The following is a 23,106-nucleotide window of genomic DNA, read 5'->3' as shown; positions in this document are numbered from 1 at the left end:
CAATCAGTGATGGTTTGGGGAGCCATGTCATCTGCTGGTGTAGGTGCACTGTGTTTTATCAAGACCAAAGTCAGTGCAGTCGTTTACCAGGACATTTTAGAGCACTTCATGCTTCCCTCTGCCCACAAGCTTTTTGGAGATAGAAATTTAATTCTCCTGCAGGACTTGGCACCTGTCCACACTGCCAAAAGTACCAATACCTGGTTCAAAAACAACAGTATCACTGTGCTTGATTGGCAGCAAACTCGTCTGACCTTAACCCCATAGAAAATCTATGGGGTATTGTCATGAGGAAGATGAGAGACTCCAGACCCAGCAATGCAGACGAGCTGAAGGCTGCTATCAAAGCACCTGGGCTTCCATAACCCCTCAGCAGTACCACAGACTGATCACCTCCATGCCACGCCGCACTGATGCAGTAATTGATGCCAAGTATTGAGTGCATTTACTGAACATACATTTCAGTAGGCCAATATTTAGGATTTTAAAATCAATTTTCAAGCTCTTGTAAAGTATTCTAATTTACTGAGATAATGATATTTGGGTTTTCATTCGCTGTAAGCCATAATCATCAACAATAACAGAAATAAACACTTGAAATAGATCACTCTGTTTGTAATGACTCTATATAATATATGAGTTTCACTTTTTGTATTGAAGAATTGAAATAAATTATCTTTTTGATGATATTCTAATTTTGTGAGATGTGTTGTGAATTTACTTTTTGCTCCCTCTAGTGGTTACTAGTTTTTTGACTCTGGTTTTTCTGTCATTCCTTTTATCCGCACCTGGGTCGTTAGTTTAGGGTGTTGCTATTTAAGCTCCCTGGACCTTCAGTTCAATGCCTGGCAACGTAGTTATCAGAGCTAGTCTGCTGTGCTCTTGTCTACTGATCCTGGTTCCAGTTATATCAGCTAAGTCCGCTTTTTGCTTTTTGCTATTTTGTTTTGGTTTTGTATTTTTGTCCAGCTTGTTCCAAATATATATCCTGACCTTTGCTGGAAGCTCTAGGGGGCTGGTGTTCTCCCCCCGGACCGTTAGACGGTTCGGGGGTTCTTGAATTTCCAGTGTGGATTTTGATAGGGTTTTTGTTGACCATATAAGTTACCTTTCTTTATTCTGCTATCAGTTAGCGGGCCTCTCTGTGCTAAACCTGGTTCATTTCTGTGTTTGTCATTTCCTCTTACCTCACCGTTATTATTTGTGGGGGGCTTCTATCCAGCTTTGGGGTCCCCTTCTCTGGAGGCAAGAAAGGTCTTTTGTTTTCCTCTACTAGGGGTAGCTAGATTCTCCGGCTGGAGCGTGTCATCTAGAATCAACGTAGGAATGATCCCCGGCTACTTCTAGTGTTGGCGTTAGGAGTAGATATATGGTCAACCCAGCTACCACTGCCCTATGAGCTGGATTTTTGTATTCTGCAGACTTCCACGTTCCTCTGAGACCCTCGCCATTGGGGTCATAACAGTTTGCCAGGCCAGTATTAAATGTTTAATGCATTGCAGAAGAGGGATTATAAGAAAGAAGATTCTGAGTTTTTTTTTTTTTTTTTCTTCTTCCCCTTTACCTCAGAGTGGCTATGCTTGCTGCAGACATGAATGTCCAGACCTTGATTACAAGTGTGGACCAGCTGGCTACTCGTGTGCAGGGCATACAAGACTATGTTATCAGTAATCCTAGGTCAGAACCTAAAATACCGATTCCTGAACTGTTTTCCGGAGACAGGTTTAAGTTTAGGAATTTTGTGAATAATTGTAAATTGTTTTTGTCCCTGAGACCCTGTTCATCTGGAGACTCTGCTCAGCAAGTAAAAATTGTTATTTCGTTCTTACGGGGCGACCCTCAGGATTGGGCTTTTTCGCTGGCGCCAGGAGATCCGGCATTGGCTGATATTAATGCGTTTTTTCTGGCGCTCGGTTTACTTTATGAGGAACCCAATCTTGAGATTCAGGCAGAAAAGGCCTTGCTGGCTATGTCTCAGGGGCATGACGAGGCTGAAGTGTACTGCCAAAAATTTCGGAAATGGTCCGTGCTGACACATTGGAACGAGTGTGCACTGGCCGCTAATTTTAGAAATGGCCTTTCTGAAGCCATTAAGAATGTTATGGTGGGTTTTCCCATTCCCACAGGTCTGAATGATACTATGGCACTGGCTATTCAAATTGACCGGCGGTTGCGGGAGCGCAAAACCGCAAATTCCCTCATGGTGTTGTCTCGTATTTACCAGGTTCAAAGAATGTGAAGGCCGATGCTCTTTCTAGGAGCTTTGTGCCTGATGCTCCTGGAGTCGCTGATCCTGTTGGTATTCTTAAAGATGGAGTTATCTTGTCAGCTATTTCTCCGGATCTGCGACGTGTGTTGCAGAGATTTCAGGCTGATAGGCCTGAGTCTTGTCCACCTGACAGACTGTTTGTCCCGGATAAGTGGACCAGCAGAGTCATTTCCGAGGTTCATTCCTCGGTGTTGGCAGGTCACCCGGGAATTTTTGGCACCAGAGATCTGGTGGCCAGGTCCTTTTGGTGGCCTTCCTTGTCAAGGGATGTGCGGTCATTTGTGCAGTCCTGTGGGACTTGTGCTCGAGCTAAGCCTTGCTGTTCTCGTGCCAGCGGTTTGCTCTTGCCCTTGCCTGTCCCGAAGAGACCTTGGACACATATCTCCATGGATTTCATTTCTGATCTTCCGCTATCCCAGGGCATGTCCGTTATCTGGGTGATATGTGATCGCTTCTCCAAGATGGTCCATTTGGTTCCTTTGCCTAAGCTGCCTTCCTCTTCCGATCTGGTTCCTGTGTTTTTCCAGAACGTGGTTCGTTTGCACGGCATCCCTGAGAATATTGTGTCAGACAGAGGATCCCAGTTCGTTTCCAGATTCTGGCGATCCTTTTGTAGTAGGATGGGCATTGATTTGTCGTTTTCGTCTGCTTTCCATCCTCAGACTAATGGACAGACGGAGCGAACCAATCAGACTTTGGAGGCTTATTTGAGGTGTTTTGTCTCTGCTGATCAGGACGATTGGGTGACATTCTTGCCGTTGGCTGAGTTTGCCCTTAATAATCGGGCTAGTTCCGCCACCTTGGTTTCGCCTTTTTTCTGCAACTCTGGTTTCCATCCTCGCTTTTCTTCGGGTCATGTGGAGCCTTCTGACTGTCCTGGGGTGGATTCTGTGGTGGATAGGTTGCAGCGGATCTGCAATCATGTGGTGGACAACTTGAAGTTGTCACAGGAGAGGGCTCAGCGCTTTGCCAACCGCCGCCGCGGTGTGGGTCCCCGACTACGCGTTGGGGATTTGGTATGGCTTTCTTCCCGCTTTGTTCCTATGAAGGTCTCCTCTCCCAAATTTAAACCTCGTTTTATTGGGCCTTACAAGATATTGGAAATCCTTAATCCTGTATCTTTTCGTCTGGATCTTCCTGTGTCGTTTGCTATTCACAATGTATTTCATAGGTCCTTGTTGCGGCGGTACATTGTGCCTATAGTTCCTTCTGCTGAGCCTCCTGCTCCGGTGTTGGTTGAGGGCGAGTTGGAGTACGTGGTGGAGAAGATCTTGGATTCTCGCCTCTCCAGGCGGAGGCTTCAGTACCTGGTCAAGTGGAAGGGCTATGGTCAGGAGGATAATTCCTGGGTGGTCGCCTCTGATGTTCATGCGGCCGATTTAGTTCGTGCCTTTCATGCCGCTCATCCTGATCGCCCTGGTGGTCGTGGTGAGGGTTCGGTGACCCCTCACTAAGGGGGGGGTACTGTTGTGAATTTACTTTTTGCTCCCTCTAGTGGTTACTAGTTTTTTGACTCTGGTTTTTCTGTCATTCCTTTTATCCGCACCTGGGTCGTTAGTTTAGGGTGTTGCTATTTAAGCTCCCTGGACCTTCAGTTCAATGCCTGGCAACGTAGTTATCAGAGCTAGTCTGCTGTGCTCTTGTCTACTGATCCTGGTTCCAGTTATATCAGCTAAGTCCGCTTTTTGCTTTTTGCTATTTTGTTTTGGTTTTGTATTTTTGTCCAGCTTGTTCCAAATATATATCCTGACCTTTGCTGGAAGCTCTAGGGGGCTGGTGTTCTCCCCCCGGACCGTTAGACGGTTCGGGGGTTCTTGAATTTCCAGTGTGGATTTTGATAGGGTTTTTGTTGACCATATAAGTTACCTTTCTTTATTCTGCTATCAGTTAGCGGGCCTCTCTGTGCTAAACCTGGTTCATTTCTGTGTTTGTCATTTCCTCTTACCTCACCGTTATTATTTGTGGGGGGCTTCTATCCAGCTTTGGGGTCCCCTTCTCTGGAGGCAAGAAAGGTCTTTTGTTTTCCTCTACTAGGGGTAGCTAGATTCTCCGGCTGGAGCGTGTCATCTAGAATCAACGTAGGAATGATCCCCGGCTACTTCTAGTGTTGGCGTTAGGAGTAGATATATGGTCAACCCAGCTACCACTGCCCTATGAGCTGGATTTTTGTATTCTGCAGACTTCCACGTTCCTCTGAGACCCTCGCCATTGGGGTCATAACAGAGATGCACCTGTATGTGAATTGTTGAATGCTGTTTACAGGTCTCTCAGTATAAATGAAGCAAAATATCTTCATTTTGGGAACTTTTAAAGTAAAGAACACCTAATATTAACAGTTCACACGACATCTTATATGACTCTTTATTCCCATGTTCCTAATATCCTGGTGTTTATTACTCTGAAGATACTGGAAAGAACTGACCCAGATTTCAAGTTTCCAACTCTTGGGATTTTTTCACATAGTTTGCATTTTACCAAAATCTGATCTCTCTGACCCCACAAGTAATATTTAGCAGCCCTGCGCATTTACATGCCGTAAATCACTGTCAGCAAAGAAAACTCCCACAGTAAATGTTTCCTCATCCAAGAATGTGTCCAAGTCCTGGCAAATCATAGCTGCAGAGTCTCCTTGCTGTCCTGCAGGAACAGGAAATAACCCAAGGCAGTGATAAGGGGAGCCATATTCATATACACACAAGGTATTTCTATCTTTCCAGGTTTTGTCTGACAGTAAACGTTTTTGCTTCTCAAAAGTGTAGATTTATTTGCAATTGACATCCACCAAAATATTAAGAAATCAGGAAGCAAAACTTACCATTGATATTACACCTTTTACACCCTTTTATAGTTGGCGTAGTACACTATTGTAATGCAAATTTATAAGGGTTGTCTAATCTTGTATCTTCAGGAGCACACTGCTCTTCTACCTCCTGGTTTACTCCTTGGCCGGTGGATAGTGGGATCCTGAAGATTTGGCCCAAAGGCATGGACTTACATATAAACTCTATGAAGTTGCTACAAGAGGCGGATTTTGCCTTTGAGGCACTGGAGAATATCGGGGGGCACAGAAGTAATGCTTGCATACTCAAAAACAAAAAGCTTGTAAGTGCACGCTCCGTGCCAGGAAACCAGCCACCTCTGGTAGACAGTTGAGGTGGCTAGTAAATAGACAAAAAGCAGTTCACTATAAAATTAAAAATCCCTGCATTCTTGGAAATGGAGAGGATATTTAAAAAGAGAAAATGTGCAAAATTGTTTGTTTTTACAAGCTCAATGCAATGCTAACCTTATTAAAAGATGAAACAACCTCTTTGAATTGATTGCTCAGTTTGGATGAAACTTACGAAAGAAAGATGATGCTGTGGGACCTCTTTTGAGGAACCCAAGAAGATTGACTGGCACTTCCAGGCTAATGTGAACAGGTGCCAACTAGGAGCAGCTACCTCCATATACAATAAACAAAAAAGTTGTACTCTGTAGTGCTAAAGCATGTCAATGTGAAATATATGAAATATGAATATCAATACTGCTTCTGGATACGACAAGGTGGTCTCAAAACTGATGGGTCCTAACATGTCTAATGTGAATACTTGCTATGAATAATTGTTATTCATATTTCATGGAGGTAGATGCTCCTAGTTACCACCTGTTCACATTAGCTTGGAAATGCTTGGAAGAGAGGTATTCACATCTACTCAGGACAGGACACTCTACTTAGACACGTTAGGACCCAACAGTTTTGAGACCACCTTGTTGTTGGTTGATGGGCATGCATGAATTGGCTAAACTATGTACTAAGCGTCTCATTTGTTCCTAGCATCCAGAAGCCATATTGCTATTCATATTTCATATATTTCACATTGACATGCTTTATCACTACAGAGTGCTTTTTTTGTTTATTCAATGAGAAATAAGCTCTGTGGTCATTGTGGGCATGTGAGTCAGTCAGTCTGTGAATGCAGTACAGCCATTGTGCACCTGTCTGAGTAAAAACCTTCCAAATATGCTGATGACTCTGAGATGCAACAATACGTCCGTGGGACCAATACCTACTATCAATAACTCCATGTATTTCCATGTTAAAATTGCAAAGGGTAACTCACATCAAGTCCCCCTTGTTGGATTTGTGCCTGGTACCCAAGTGCTACAGTGTATCGGTGCCAACCACTGCTCCACCTATTAAACTGTTCTTCATAAATGCGCCTTCAGAATAATTGTCATTTAGAAAAACACATTATAGAGAGGCCGCCATGTACACCACATTCCAAATTATTATGCAAATTGGATTTAAGTGTCATAAAGATTTAATTTTTTGCTTTTCTTTGTTCACTGAAATCAATGTCAAACACCTGCGATAATTAGTTTGCCAACTGAGCCCAATTAAAGGAAGACTACTTAAGAAGAATGTTCCACATTATTCTGGAAGAAAAGGGATCTCTCTGCTGCTGAAAAGGGTCAAATAGTGCAATGTCTTGGACAAGGTATGACAACATTACATAGTTTGGGAAGACTTAAGAATGATCATCATACTGTGAAGAGATTTGTGGCTGATACGGAGCACAGACGGGTTCATACATATAAAACGTAATGAGGAAGATTTCTTGAAGCTGCTGGTGCCTCTGGAGCCCCTCATATCTTAAGGTGTAGGATTCTCCTGAGGCTTGCTGCTGTGTATAAACCTACTATTCGGCCACCCCTAAACAGTGCTCACAAGCAGAAATGGTTACAGTGGCCCCAGACACACATGAAGACTAATTTTAGAACAGTCTTATTTACTGATGAATGTCATGCAACTATGGATAGTCCAGATAGATGGAGTAGTGGATGGGTGTTGGTTGGCCACCAAGCCCCAACAAGGCTGCAATGTCAGCAAGGAGGTGGTGGAGTCATGTTTTGGACTGAAATAATTGGGAGAAAGTTGGTAAGCCCCTCTGGGGTCCCCAAAAGTGTGAAGATGATCTCAGCAAAGTATATAGAGCATGACAAAGTCACTGGCAAGGTGCGGGAGGGGAGACATGTTTCGCCGAGGCTCATGGCTTCAGTGATCTAAAAACCCAGAAGCTTTTCCTTCAGTTCACTAAGTCTTGCAAGGAGTTAACAGCCAATTTATTTAAAGGGCTGGTTTTTTTTGTGGACAACCAAAGTGGATAAGAGGTTGTCCCCCTTATCTCCACCCCAGGGTGTGGTATGGGGCTTAAGTAGCTGACATCCAGAGGCAGTGGGTATTCAGTGTCTGGAGAGGAGCACTCCTTGGAAGTGTTTTATGTTTGGCTTATACCTGAACAGAGGGTCCTGCTAACCCTGAGCAGGCTGATCCCCAATAGCAGAACGACTGTGTTTGTGCTACCATTTTCTTTTGCTGTTTTTGCCCAGAGGGCTGTGTTTAGTTTCCTTCAACTTGGTTCACGCTGCACCTAATAAACCAAGGACATTTTTAAAGAGACAGTTTTTCCGTGTCTACCTCTGTGTACAGCTGAGTGAGCCGATCTACCAAAAGAGTTTCTGACTTACCACATGGTACAAAAAGTAGAACCATATGATGCGTAGCAAAATCATTTTCATGCATGACCATACACCATCTCTGGGATGCTATTGTGACATCCTGCAAAGAAATTCAAGCAGAAACTATCCAAAAACTTCAATGCAGGTAAGAAATGTGAAGGTGATATGAAAGAAGGGGCCCATGTTAACATGTAAGTTGACCTCTTAAGATGTTTTTGATTGAAAAAGCTTTTGATTTCAGCAAATGTGAACTCTAAATTCTGGAAATTAGGCAAATGACCATTTTCAGTTCTTTATAGCCTATAAAATGTTTGGAGACTCTGAGTATAATAACTTGGAACAGTATTTAGATTTTTTTTCTGTTCTGAACAACATGCTATTATTGTTGAGAGGTTTGCCAATAAAATGTGATTTATACTCTAACGGTTGATGGTTTGAACATTATAGTGACTTATTTGCATCGACTATTTAGGAAAATCAGAGAAAAATAGCATTTGTCTTATAATTTGGAACTCGTTGTATACTAACAGTCGTATTTCAAATATCTGCAATAATATATAATATAAAGCCAGGCAATCATTGTGATGTTTTTAATCCCAGAATGAATAGGACAGATAGTCCATGTAATAAAGTTGCTTGCTTTAGCATAAACAAAATGTGCCATGACATCACTAGAAAGTAATGAAGTCCTTACAAAAATGTAATGAAACATGATATATCAGACCGTCTTAGGAAAATGTATCTGTGGTTATGACAATCTCCAGCCTTCTAGTCTCTGATTCAAAATATGTAGCTCCCCTAAGACGAAAGACCAAAAATCATGATGTCCATTAATTACTGCTAATATTGATTAATAGGAGGTCTCAGCACATGAGAACATGAGCTCATACGCTACACAAGGGAACACGAACAGTTTGTTACAAACATTTGGTGCTCAAAATGTTCCGCTATCTGAGGGCAGCAGAGTAAAAAAGAAGAAATGTCGAGATTTCAGATAAAGAGCGTCCATGATCTGACACAATATTTTGCCTACACACTGCAGGGATTCCTTCCTTCCCGCTGATACAAAGTGATTGACAGCTTTCCTTGTATGTTTCTGTATACATAAATACATAGATGTAATTTTTCTTCATTATATCACAGATCACCAGAGAAGCTCTGAAAAAAACACTGAACAAGACAGAAATTAAAACAGCTGAATTATGAATGTATCTCTGGAGTGTAATTGTGCTGAAACGTTAATCCGGTATGGTTATTCGGGACAAGTGTCTATTGCTGTTATAGCCATCATTTTCTACCCTCTTTTTTGCATTTACACATACATTCACCTCAGTTACAGTTCATAGATCATATTATGTGGTCTAAAAATTGACCTATGTAATGGCTTTTAACTTTTGCATTAAAGTTAGTCTTAGGCTTAATTTTGATGTCACTACAACTGAAGTTGTGTTTTACTGAAGTTGTGTCTTCATGGGCCCTGATTGTGATGTCGACTCGCCACATCTGTATCTGTATTAGAGCAAAGCTGGCCACACACATCAGATACCCATCGGCCAAATGATGCTTTGTCCAAACGTTTGGGCTAAATACATCTCTACTTGTGACTTATCTCCAGGAGAACAAAGATATCGGCAGACTCAAATCAGACATACCCGATTGTCATCTCCCCTAGCGATCATTTGGCTGGGGCCCCCATACACATTAGAGTGTTGGCCAATCCCGTCTAAATCAGCAGGTTTGTCTGAGATTATTCTCATGTATATGGTAGCTTAAGTGACAGTGGGATGCTTTGACTACAGATGTTGACCGAGTACGAGAAGTTATACCCATCCAGGCCATGATGAAAATTTTATTCTTTCTCATTCTCATTTTGTTTTGTTATTTTACGGCTTTATGCTCAATATTGACACATGGTGTCTTGATTGATGAACGATATGTAGGAAGATCAAGCTTGCCCAAGACTAGTTATGTCTACTGGGGTCTTCTCCACCGTTATCGTGATTGTTTCAAGCCATTGGATTGCTGGTCTTCCTCATCGCCTTGTTTCTTTTATACTTCCAACCATGATGTCCTTCTCCGTATGATGTGTCCAAAGTAGGCAAGTCGTATCTTGATCATCCTTGCTTCAAGTGACATGTCTGGCTTCATTGCCTGGATTTGTTTGTTCTTCTTGCCGCTCATGGTATTGATAACATCCTTCATCAGCATCTCATTTCAAATACTTCGATTCTTCTTCTTTCTTTATCATCCAAGATTCTAATCCATATTTTACCACAGAAAAGACGAAACAATGTTCGAGCTTTGTCTTTGTCGCCTGTGAGATTTTCAGTTTACTACTGTCAAAAGTGAAAAAGTCTAACAGATATGACTCTGTCAAGACACAGGTCTATCATCTATGTCAGTACTCAGTGGCAGCCAGAAATGGGTGCCAATTGAGGAAGTTTGAAGGAACCTCGTCAGGCTGCCAGAGTAACGATCTAGACACTGAATCTAGTCTTGTGCATCTTTTTACTCAATTCTACTGGCCATAAATAAATACATCATTTCACCAAGTTACCTCAATTATTATGTTCAGACAGAGCCTTTGACAGAGCCATAGAACCAAAGTCCATTTCCTGTTTTTCAGGGATTTGGACAGTACCTCTGGACGTAAAGCAGAAACTCAAAGTGAACAGAGCTTCTAGACATGAAAAAGCTACAAGGAATATATTTTATTGTCTGGTGACTGCAGTGCTTCTCTTTTATTTTCTAGGCACCAAATATGACTTTCTGTATGATCGCTGCTCAAAACATGTAGTAAGTGACTTCCGATAAAGGACTGTGTTGTTTTATACACAACATGTACAGGTGCTTCTCTTAAAATTAGAATATAATCAAAAAGTTCATTTATTGTTGTTGGTTGTATTATGCAGATGACCCTTTTTATATATATTGTCTTTGGTCATCTTCTGTGGTCTTACCTATAGGGTCCTTCCCTACCATGGGGGGCCCTTTTCCTTGATGGGCATTTTATTGTCCACGTTAGGTTTGCAGAGTTGCACCACATAGCCCCATGAGCCAGTAGGTCTGAGATTGGTTTATATGCATATCTGTGTATATTGAGCACTATAACATGTACTTATTTTTCTGAGTGAATTGATTCTTGTCTGGTTTTAATTATGTTTTAATATTTTGTGTGGTGTACCAATAAAATATACTATTAAATAATTTTCTATACCATCTTGTGGTGTGCATTTATTGCAGTGGTGCTTTCTCTTTTTTGGCCTCTGCTCTAATTGATTGACATGTTTCCCACATCTTAGTACATAGGGAGAGACCTTTGAAATATACAACATGCTAAATATAAAACAAAAATACAACTCATTTCCAAACATACAACATACTGAGATCTAGCACAGATATATTCAAGCTCATCTATCAGATTACACTGGTCAACTCGATTTTTTTCGTAAGAACATATAATGATGATTCTGGTAACATTTCACCTCCTGAATTCAAATATGTTAGAATTTTTTATCAGGCGCAGCTTTTTTTTTTTTACACATTTTTTTATTTATAATTTTAGCGGTTTTCCTTTTTTATGGTTTGCTATAAGATATTAAACTAAATAATTTTGTATTCTAGTCAGTATTTGATAAGATAATTATGGCATGATCTCACAAGGCACACACTTAGTAGCATAATACATGGAAGACATTTAAATGGGAATAAACATTGCAGGCAATATCAAACAACAAACAAAAGTAACACCAAAATCGGAGTTTCCTACATTCTTGTGTTGAACTATGCACTAATCCTTACAGTTATAACTGCAGATACAGTGACGTGTAAAAATTTGGGCACCCCAAAAATTACTCTTATTGTGTATTGTGAACAGTTAAGCAAGTTGAAGATGAAATGATCTCTAAAAGAGCCAAAGTTATAGATCACACATTTCCTTTGTATTTTAAGCAAAAAATTATATATTGTCATTTTATACATTTTAAAAATTACAAAAAGGAAACTGGAACAATGGAAAAGTTTGGGCACCCTTGGGGATTTGTGTCCTCAAATAACTTTGTCCAAGGCTTAGCCTGTTAGGGTTATGGTTTGTTCACTGTCATCGTTAGGAAAGGCCAGGTGATGCAAATTTCCCAGTTTTATAAAAACTCAGCCTCCTATAACCTTGTGTCAAAAAACAGCAGCCATGGGTTTTTCTAAGCAGTTGCGTAGAAGTTTGAAAATGAAAATGGTGGGGGCCCACAAAGCAGGAAAAGGTTATGAGAAGATAGCAAAGCGTTTTCAAGTTACCCTTTCATCGGTTTGAAATGTAATTAAGAAATGGCAGTTGACAGGAACAGTGGAGGTCAAGATAAGGTCTGGAAGACCAAGCAAAATTTCAGTGAAAGCTGCTGGTACAATTGCTGAAGAGGAAAATCAGAACCCCCACTTAACTTCAAAAGACCGTCAAAAAGATTTTGCAGACTCTAGAGTTGTGTTACATTGTTCTACTGTTCAGAGACACCTGCACAAATGTGACCTTTATGGAAGAGTCATCAGAAGAAAACCTCTCCTGCGTGGTCAACATAAAATTCAGTATCAGAAGTATGCATAAGAACATCTAAACAAGCCTGATGTATTTTGGAAACAAGTCCTGTGGATCAATTAGGTTAAAATAGAGCTCTTTGGCCACAATGATCAAAGGTATGTGTGGAGAAAAAAGGCACAGAATTTCAGGAAAGGAACATCTCGCCATCCATTAAGCATGGGGGTGGATCAATCATGCTTTGGGATTATATTGCAGCCAATGGCACTGGGAACATTTCACAGGTAGAGGGAAGAATGGATTCAATGAAATTTCAGCAAATACTCGATTCAAACATAACACCATCTGTAAAAAAGCTGAAGTCGTAAAAGAGGATGGCTTCTACAAATGGATAATGATACTAAACACATCTAATATCCTCAATAGAGTATCTCCAAAGGCACAAGCTGAAGGTTTTACAACGGCCCTAACAGTCCCCTGCTCTGAACATCATTGAAAATCTGTGACTAGACCTCAAAATAGCAGTGCATGCAAGACGACCCAGGAATCTCGCAGAACTGGAAGAATTTTCCAAGGAAGAATGAATGAAAATCCCTTAAACAAGAATTGAAAGACTCTTGTCTGGCTACAAAAAGTGTTTACAAGCTGTGATACTTGCAAAAGGGGGTGCTACAAGGCACTAACCATGCAGGGTACCCAAACGTTTGCATTGGACCATTTTGCCTTTTGTAATTTTTAAAATGTATAAAATTACAATTTCTATTTTTTTGCCTAAAATGCAAAGGAAATGTGTCATCTTTAACTTTAGCCCTTTTAGAGATAATATAATCTTCATCTTGCTTAACTGTTCACAGTAACAGTAATTTTGACCAGGGATGTCCAAACTTTTACATTACACTGTAATTGCAGTCTTCACTTCACTCATCAAGCCTCACTTGAAGTCTCTGGAATTAGTAGTGTAATAAGTTAATAAGTAGCAGGTGCAATAATTAAATGGGTTGTCCTCTTTCAGACAGTATTCTGACCTGGCTGCATATTGCTAAAAAATCGCACAGCAAACCATGATGTACTCACCTTCCCCTGATCCACCAGCGAGTCTTCACTGCTGCTCCCAGTGTATGGCATTGTGATGTCGACTGTGCGACAGCCAATCAATGAGCTCAGCAGCTCTAAAGAGGGTTTTCTGTCTACAAACCTGAGTCGCTGAGGTCATTAATTGGCTGCTGGGCTTTGCGCATGATATCAGCCCTACAACCAATGCCAGACTCTGGGAGCATCGGCGGAGACTCATAACATTGCCTGAAACAGGGCAACCTAATTAACTAATTAACAGTAAGAAACTCCTCCATCCACTTTTTTACCAGAAACGTTACTTACAACACAGAGGAAACAAACCATGTTTCAAACAAACCAATTACACAGTTATCACTATAGACTATGGAATGATCTTCCAAAGAGAAAAATAAGACCACCAATTCCAATTATAATGATTACTGAAAATCTTCCACTGGGGCGACGTGGGATAAGCCTTTGGATAGGTTGCTGAAATAAAGGAAGGATTTGACCCACAAACTAATCAGTATTTGTACATATGGAATATGGAGGATGGAAAACAAACCGGACATCACCAAAATACTAGTTATACAGTGTGATATTGTAGTATATGGATAGATCAACTTTGCACATAACATATAGTTATATTCTGAGGCTTTACTACAGTTATCAATAAAATATATAGTTTTAAGAGACGCTTGATAATATTTACATTGATACAGTATTTAATCCATCTATAGCAGTAGAGACCTCCAAACGGACTACAGAAAGTGGGATTTAGTATTTGTCTCCTGCTCTCCTATCAAACTGCTCACAGGTATAACAGAGAAGCTGACTTTTATTTCTGATTCCTGAATCCATTGGATATTGGCAGGAGTAATGCATGGGAAATTAAATTCCAGCTCATATAGTGCTGGTAGACTGGGGAGAAAGAGAAACCGCCCACTCAATAATTCCTGGACATATTATGCTGGAATGTGCTTCAAAATTAGGTTTCACTTGTAGTTGGGGATGAGGACAGCAAGACCATTGTGACAACACCTAGCTTATTCTTAAGGTACCGTCACATTAAGCGACGCTGCAGCGATAGCGACAACGATACCGATCGCTGCAGCGTCGCTGTTTGGTCGCTGGAGAGCTGTCACACAGACCGCTCTCCAGCGACCAACGATGCCGAGGTCCCCGGGTAACCAGGGTAAACATCGGGTTGCTAAGCGCAGGGCCGCGCTTAGTAACCCGATGTTTACCCTGGTTACCAGCGTAAAAGTAAAAAAAACAAACAGTACATGCTCACCTGCGCGTCTCCCAGCGTCCGCTTCCTGACACTGACTGAGCTCCGGCCCTAACAGCACAGCGGTGACGTCACCGCTGTGCTTTCACTTTCACTTTAGGGCCGGATCTCAGTCAGAGCAGGAAGCAGACGCTGGGGGACGCGCAGGTGAGCATGTACTGTTTGGTTTTTTTACTTTTACGCTGGTAACCAGGGTAAACATCGGGTTACTAAGCGCGGCCCTGCGCTTAGTAACCCGATGTTTACCCTGGTTACCAGTGTAAAACATCGCTGGTATCGTTGCTTTTGGTGTCAAACACAATGATACACGGCGATCGGACGACCAAATAAAGTTCTGGACTTTATTCAGCGACCAGCGACATCACAGCAGGATCCTGATCGCTGCTGCGTGTCAAACTAAACGATATCGCTAGCGAGGACGCTGCAACGTCACGGATCGCTAGCGATATCGTTTAAGGTACCGTCACACTAGGCGATATCGCCAGCGATCCGTGACGTTGCAGCGACCTGGATAGCGATATCGCTGTATTTGACACGCAGCAGCGATCTGGATCCCGCTGTGAAATTGCTGGTCGCTGCTAGAAGGTCTGCACTTTATTTGGTCGCTAGGTCGCCGTGTATCGCCGTGTTTGACAGCAAAAGCAAGGATACCAGCGATATTTTACACTGGTAACCAGGGTAAACATCGGGTTACTAAGCGCAGGGCCGCGCTTAGTAACCCGATGTTTACCCTGGTTACCAGCGTAAAAGTTAAAAAAACAAACAGCACATACTCACCAGCGCGTCCCCCAGCCTCTGCTTCCTGACACTGACTGAGCGCCGGCCCTAAACTGAAAGTGAAAGCACAGCGGTGACGTCACCGCTGTGCTGTTAGGGCCGGAGCTCAGTCAGTGTCAGGAAGCAGAGGCTGGGGGACGCGCTGGTGAGTATGTGTTGTTTGTTTTTTTAACTTTTACGCTGGTAACCAGGGTAAACATCGGGTTACTAAGCGCGGCCCTGCGCTTAGCAACCCGATGCTTACCCTGGTTACCCGGGGACCTCGGCATCGTTGGTCGCTGGAGAGCGGTCTGTGTGACAGCTCTCCAGCGACCAAACAGCGACGCTGCAGCGATCGGCATCGCTGTCGCTATCGCTGCAGCGTCGCTTAATGTGACGGTACCTTAAGAATAAGCTAGGTGTTGTCACAATGGTCTTGCTGTCCTCATCCCCAACTACAAGTGAAACCTAATTTTGAAGCACATTCCAGCATAATATGTCCAGGAATTATTGAGTGGGCGGTTTCTCTTTCTCCCCAGTCTACCAGCACTATATGAGCTGGAATTTAATTTCCCATGCATTACTCCTGCCAATATCCAATGGATTCAGGAATCAGAAATAAAAGTCAGCTTCTCTGTTATACCTGTGAGCAGTTTGATAGGAGAGCAGGAGACAAATACTACGGTACCTTTAATCATGCTAGATGTATAATCAGTAGACCCAGGGACATGAGCTATTGTTCACATGAGTCTAATTGTTGACTCTAGTTGTAGGTTTAATTGATGTTTGCTGATATGTTAAATGGCTGATGATTACCTATTGTTTCAACCCCTGCAGCTTATTATTCTGCTATCCTTTAGGGACAAAGGGTATGTGCACACTTTCAGGATTTCTTGCAGAAATTTCCTGAAGAAAACCGGAAATTTTCTGCAAGAAATCCGCATTTTTTTTTTTTGCGGTTTTTTTTCGTTTTTTTCGCGTTTTTTTAGCATTCTGCAAGCGTAATTAGCTTGCAGAATGCTAAAGTTTTCCAAGCAATCTGTAGCATCGCTTGGAAAACTGACTGACAGGTTGGTCACACTTGTCAAACATAGCGTTTGACAAGTGTGACCAACTTTTTACTATAGATGCTGCTTTTGCAGCATCTATAGTAAAAGATAGAATGTTTAAAAATAATAAAAAAAATTAAAAAATGCTTATACTCACCCAGACATCTCCTCAGCGGCGTCCGTTCCTCTTCCTATAGCTGGTGTGTGCGCACAGGACCTTCCGTGACGTCACGGTCACGTGAGCGGTCACATGACCGCTCACGACCAATCACAGGACAGTGACGTCATCGGCAGGTCTTTCACCGCACACCAGCTACAGGAATCGAAGCGACAGCATGCAGTGGAGGCGGGAAGACATCGAGGGTGAGTATAGGACTATTTTTTATTTTAATTCTTATTTTTTGACCAATTATATGGTGCCCAGTGCGTGGAGGAGAGTCTCCTCTCCTCCACCCTGGGTACCAACCGCACATAATCTGCTTACTTCCCGCATCGTGGGCACAGCCCCGTGCGGGAAGTAAGCAGATCAATGGACCCCTAGGTGTGCGGAATCCCCTGCAATTCCGCATTTTAATGAACATGTTGCTTTTTTTTCCGCGATGCGATTTTTTCGCGGAAAAAAAGGCTACATTTGCACAAAAAATGCGGAATACACTTAAAATAATAGGAGGCATATGTAAGCGTTTTTTTCGCGTTTTTATCACGTTTTTATAGCGAAAAAACGCGAAAAAAACGCGAAAAATACTTAACGTGTGCACATGGCCAAAGACACAGGTTAATTTAACAATTGATGATTGTTAATGGGCTAATTAGCCATTGTAGCAGTCCTTGCAGTATGTTGTTCTGCTATCCTTGATGGACAAAGGCACAGGTTAATTGAACAATCAATGGTTGTTAATGTGTTGATTACCCATTATATCAGTCTTTGCAGCTTGTTCTTCTGCAAACATTGAAGGACAGCTGTGGGTATAAAAATATAATAAGGGACCTATTCCTTCTACATAGGGACTCTACAGAACATCAGCCAGGGAACCATGGCACCAACTGGAGGAATACAGGTTTGATTCACTGAACGCACAGAGACATTTAGAGAATCCAGGTTTGGACAACCAGGTCACCTGACCACATTCCTCAATAGACTCTGCCAGCTTCCTAAGCTTGCTGCCACCTCTTCTTTGTAGTTGACTGTCAAAAGTCAGGCGCCACTTGTTGGGGTAGATGGCCTTGGAAACCCTGAAGTCACAAATGTTCTAATTCCCGGTGAGCCAGTGGAAGGGTGAGACTACTGTCATTTGCACCATCTTATGTACTTGTGGGGACTGTACAATATGTGGTTGATTGTTGGTGATTTAATAAATTATTACTGTAGTATGTTACCCTTAACCTGTGCTGTCTGAGTAGTGGATGAGAGCACCCACTTACCCTCGTGTCTCCACAACCATGAGTTCACTTTGGTTTAGGGAAAAATTATGGATATGCTTTAGAAGTCTGTTGTTCAGTGTCACCTTCCATTGACACATGATTTGTAGTTATCCAGTATTACAGTTATGAGATCCTGCCCGCTGATCATTTTGAAGTCTTTCACGTAGAATGATTATCCTGGTAGGCTGTCTGTAACAAATAAGCTTCGATATAAACTTGTAAGTCAGGACTATTCAATTTAACACTTGTCAGTCAAATCCCAAAAGACAGACTTATCAGCTTCTTATGGTGCTGCTATAGAAATAAATATGATTCGGATGGTGATAGCGTTCTAAATTTTGTGTATTTATTTGGTTCGGGTTAGAATTTTTTATTTCCAATATAGTTTTATGACATCTACAATATCGTCATCAATAAATCAACCCTGAGATACACATACGAGGCATGTTAGGAAATGCTGAAATGGGCCTGGAGATAAAAAGATGTATTTTTTTTGATTGGATAGAATGGGAAGCAATAGTCATCACAGCCTGCGATATTTAAAAAAATATATATTTTATTAACACAAAGGTGCCCTACACAATAAACTCAGAGGACCGAGACAGACACAAGAAACAACCTATACACTGTGTGCAGAATTATTAGGCAAGTTGTGTTTTAGAGGATTATTTTTATTATTGATCAACAACTATGTTCTCAATCAACCCAAAAGACTCATAAATATCAAAGATTAATATTTTTGGAAGTTGCAGTGTTTTTTTTTTAGATTTGGCTATCTTAAGAGGATATCTGTTTGTGCAGGTAACTATTACTGTGCAGAATTTTTAGGCAACTTAATAAAAACCAAATATATTCCCATCTCACTTGTTTATTTTCACCAGGTAAACCAATATAACTGCACAAAATTTAGAAATAAACATTTCTGACATGCAAAAACAACCCCCCCCAAAATTAGTGACCAATAGCTCCACCTTTCTTTATGATGACACTCAACAGCCTTCCATCCATAGATTCTGTCAGTTGCTTGATCTGTTTACGATCAACATTGCCTGTAGCAGCCACCACAGCCTCCCAGACACTGTTCCGAGAGGCTGAACATTGTTCAGTGAGCATGAAGGAGAGCGAAGCACAGAAGAGTAACATCAGGAGAGACAAGCTAAAAGCAGGCTGCCTCCCTCTGAGGAGCAGATAACCGGTAGCCAGACCACCGAGGTTGTAAGGGACTCTACGACTTACTGCAGAGACCGGCAGGACAGCTGAACTGCAAGTTACCTGTCCTCCATACACACCTGAATACACAGTAACACAGATAGCCCGGGGCGTGATAGAGTCCCTGTAAAAAGGCTTGAGTTACCTGTCATACAGGTATTGTCCTATCCTATATGGGGGACAGAGAGAAGAACCCGTGAGGACCTTATCTGAAACCATAGGAAGTAAGGGACTACAACACCACCGCGCTAGAGGAAGGCTCCACCTGGTAAAGGGGACTCTGGATTCGCTTCCAAGCCAGCCGGACCCTGCCTGCCCTGTGATCTGGTACCCTGGACTGTGGCTGCCTGAAGTCTTCAGTAAACCAGGTAAAGAGACTGCAAACCTGTGTCACTGTTCTTAACTGCGCCATTCACCATCTTCCATCTACACACCGGGAGCCCTGAGGATACACTTCACCTGTGGGAAGTTATACCATCTAGCTGCCATAACATCACCCCAGAGGACCCCCTTAAAGCAGGGTTGGTCCCCACTGACCGAATACCACAGGTGGCATCACGAACATAAACTTTATTCAATTTCCCCTTTTACATGGGCGCCCAGGGCCACGGACCGGGTCCCCACCGTTACATCTCCCTGTGAACACTGGACCTGGTACCGAGTACCCCACAGCCCTGGCGGGCGACTCATCTTCCCTCCCTGTAGATCTCACATTTTATGAGGGACCACAGACTCTCTATGGGGTTCAGATTAGGTGAACAAGGGGGCCATGTCATTATTTTTTCTTCTTTGAGACCTTTACTGGCCAGCCACGCTGTGGAGTAGTTGGAGGCATGTGATGGAGCATTGTCCTGTATGAAAATCATGTTTTTCTTGAACGATACCGACTTCTTCCTGTAACACTGCTTGAAGAAGTTGTCTTCCAGAAACTGGCAGTAGATCTGGGAGTTGAGCTTCACTCCATCCTCAACCCGAAAAGGTCCCACAAGTTCATCTTTGATGATACCAGCCCACACCAGTACCCCACCTCCACCTTGCTGGCGTCTGAGTCGGAGTGGAGCTCTCTGCCCTTTACTGATCCAGCCTCTGGCCCATCCATCTGGCCCATCAAGTCACTCTCATTTCATCAGTCCATAAAACCTTTGAAAAGTCAGTCTTAAGATATTTCTTGGCCCAGTCTTGACGTTTTATCTTATGTTTCTTGTTCAAAGGTGGTCGTTTTTTCAGCCTTCCTTACCTTGGCCATGTCCCTGAGTATCGCACACCTTGTGCTTTTTGTTACTCCAGTAATGTTGCAGCTCTGAAATATGGCAAAACTGGTGGCAAATGGCATCTTGGCAGCTTCACGCTTGATTTTCTGTTATGACCTGGTGGTTAAGGAGCCACACTGATATGACCTGGTGGCTAAAACGCAACATGGGACGAGCTCTGAGGAGGTGGTATCTCTACTGACCGCAGTTCCTAATCCTAACAACAACACTAGTAATAGCCGTGGGATGTTCCTGACTCTCCCTAGACACCTCGTCACAGCCTAAGAACTAACTACCCCTAAAGAAGGAAATAGAAAGCTATCTTGCCTCAGAGAAAACCCCAAAAGGAAAGATAGCCCCCCACAAATATTGACTGTGAGTGGAGAGGGAAATGACGTACACAGAAATGAAATCAGATTTCAGCAAAGGAGGCCAATACTAAACTTGATAGACAGAGAGAAAGGATACTGTGCGGTCAGTATTAAAAACTACAAAATCCACACAGAGTTTACAAAAATGAACTCCAGACCGACTCACGGTGTGGAGGGGCAAATCTGCTTCCCCAGAGCTTCCAGCTAGCCTGAATATGACATAGTGACAAGCTGGACAAAAAGAGACATATTTGCAAAGCAATATAGTCCAAAGCAAATGGACAAACAAGAACTAGCAAAAACTTATCTTTTGCTGAAAAGGACAGGCCATAGGAGAAATCCAAGGAGAGAACCAAATCCAACCAAGAACATTGACAGCTGGCATGAACTAAAGCCCAGAGCAGGTTTAAATAACAAACCCAGGCAAGGCGATTAGTGAAGGCAGCTGCTACAGCTACCTAAAGGAGCAGTAGTTCCACTCGAAACCACCAGAGGGAGCCCAAGGGCAGAACTCACAAAAATACCATTAGCAACCACAGGAGGGAGCTCCAGAACGGAATTCACAACAATTTTCCTCAATTCATGGGCAGTTATTTTGAGTCTTTTTTGCCCAACACACTTCTTGCAAACCTGTTGGCTATTTGCAATGAAACACTTGATTGTTCGGTGATCACGCTTCAAAGGTTTGGCAATTTCAAGACTGCTGCATCCCTCTGCAAGATATCTCATAATTTTGGATTTTCAGAGCCCGTCAAATCTCTCTTCTGACCCAATTTGCCAAAGGAAAGGAAGTTGCCTAATAATTAAGCACACCTTATATAGGGTTTTTATGTCATTAGACAACACCCCTCCTCATTACAGAGATGCACATCACCTGATTTACTTAATTTGTAGTTGGCTCTCAAGCCTGAACAGCTTGGAGTAGGACAACATGTATAAAAAGTATCATGTGATCAAAATACAACTTGCCTAATAATTCTGCACACAGTGTACAAAGAAATAGTCCTCCAATCAAATTTCATATGAAATAATTTTATTGAAACACATGATTAACAAATTTTAAAAAGGAGACACAAAGAAACAGAACAAGAATGGAAAACAAGCCAACACTGAGCAAATAGGTAAAATATGTCCAAAATTATGTATAGAAAATATAGCAGCTTGCAATAATAAACCCTGAATTAATGTATAAAAACAGGTACGCTTGAGTAAAGAGGGATGAAGTGCAAGGTGCAAATAATTGGATGTAAGCAAGGACATAAATAAATAGACTGGACTTTACTGGGTTTTGCTTCTTTAAGATACTACACAAAGGGTATAAGAAACTAAGTGAAAAAATTCAATTCATTGGACAATTCATAAATCAAAAAACAAAAAAGATTTGTTTGCACATCATAGCTCAAGGTAATGGAAGTAATATCAAGTGCATAATAACACAAACAGGTATAAGTATATCTAAGCTAGAGGGTGTGGATAGTTACGCAGGGTCCAGGCAGCTCCAGTGTGCTCCTTGATGCGCGTTTCGAAAATCTAATGCTAAAATGGCCTGGAGATAAAAATGTGTATTTTTTCAATTGGCTAGAATGGGAAGTAATAGTAGTCATCATAGTCTGCAATATTTTTTTTAAATTATATTTTATTAGTTTTAAACAATATAATAAAAGGTAGCATAGCATATTTTAAATTTGCACAGCAATGTCAGAAGTGAAGCGAGAATAATAAAGAAAAAAATACAACTTGGTAAGTTTGTAAATGTACCAGTTAAAGCTACTAAGAAATAATATCCCATTGTTTCCTTGCATATAACAGCATTACAGTGTATCCCACTTTCTTGCTCCACAAATACCATGGACTATTAAAAAAAAAATAGTTCACCTTCTCCATAGCTCTTGCTGCCTTCAACATACCCAGTTGCAGTATTGATTGGGCAAAAGTTTGATTTTCATCTTGTTTTTGTTATTTATTTTTACTTTTAGGTCTCCAGTCTCAGGATCCCCAAATTACACTTCATATCTTCTACTCTACCCCACTCTGTGCATCAAAATGGGAGAATAAGATACTGAATTTTTTACCAGGAATAATATATTTCAATAAACTTTTTAATTTCTTAAAGGGGGTTCTCCACCTATAATCACCCCCCAGTGTCAGCGCCGTTCCAGTGGTGTTGGCACTTGCGTTCCCGGTGCTCATATAAGGTTGTCAAGTAAGCCCTGCACCCAGTCAGTGTTTGCGTTCCCCGCATTCTGATGTATTGAACTTCAACAAGAAGTCAGGGCTGCGGCTAATCTCTGACTTCCTCTTGATGTTCGATTTGTCCAAAGGTGGGGACAGTGACATCAGTGCTCATTGGGTGCAGGGCTTACGTAACATAGCAATCTAATGTGAGCGCTAGGAACGCAAGTGCCAACA

Source organism: Ranitomeya variabilis, chromosome 3 (genome assembly GCF_051348905.1).
Source record: "Ranitomeya variabilis isolate aRanVar5 chromosome 3, aRanVar5.hap1, whole genome shotgun sequence".
NCBI lineage: Eukaryota > Metazoa > Chordata > Amphibia > Anura > Dendrobatidae > Ranitomeya > Ranitomeya variabilis.
The sequence above is the reverse complement of the archived record's forward strand: the minus strand, read 5'-3'. Positions refer to the sequence as shown.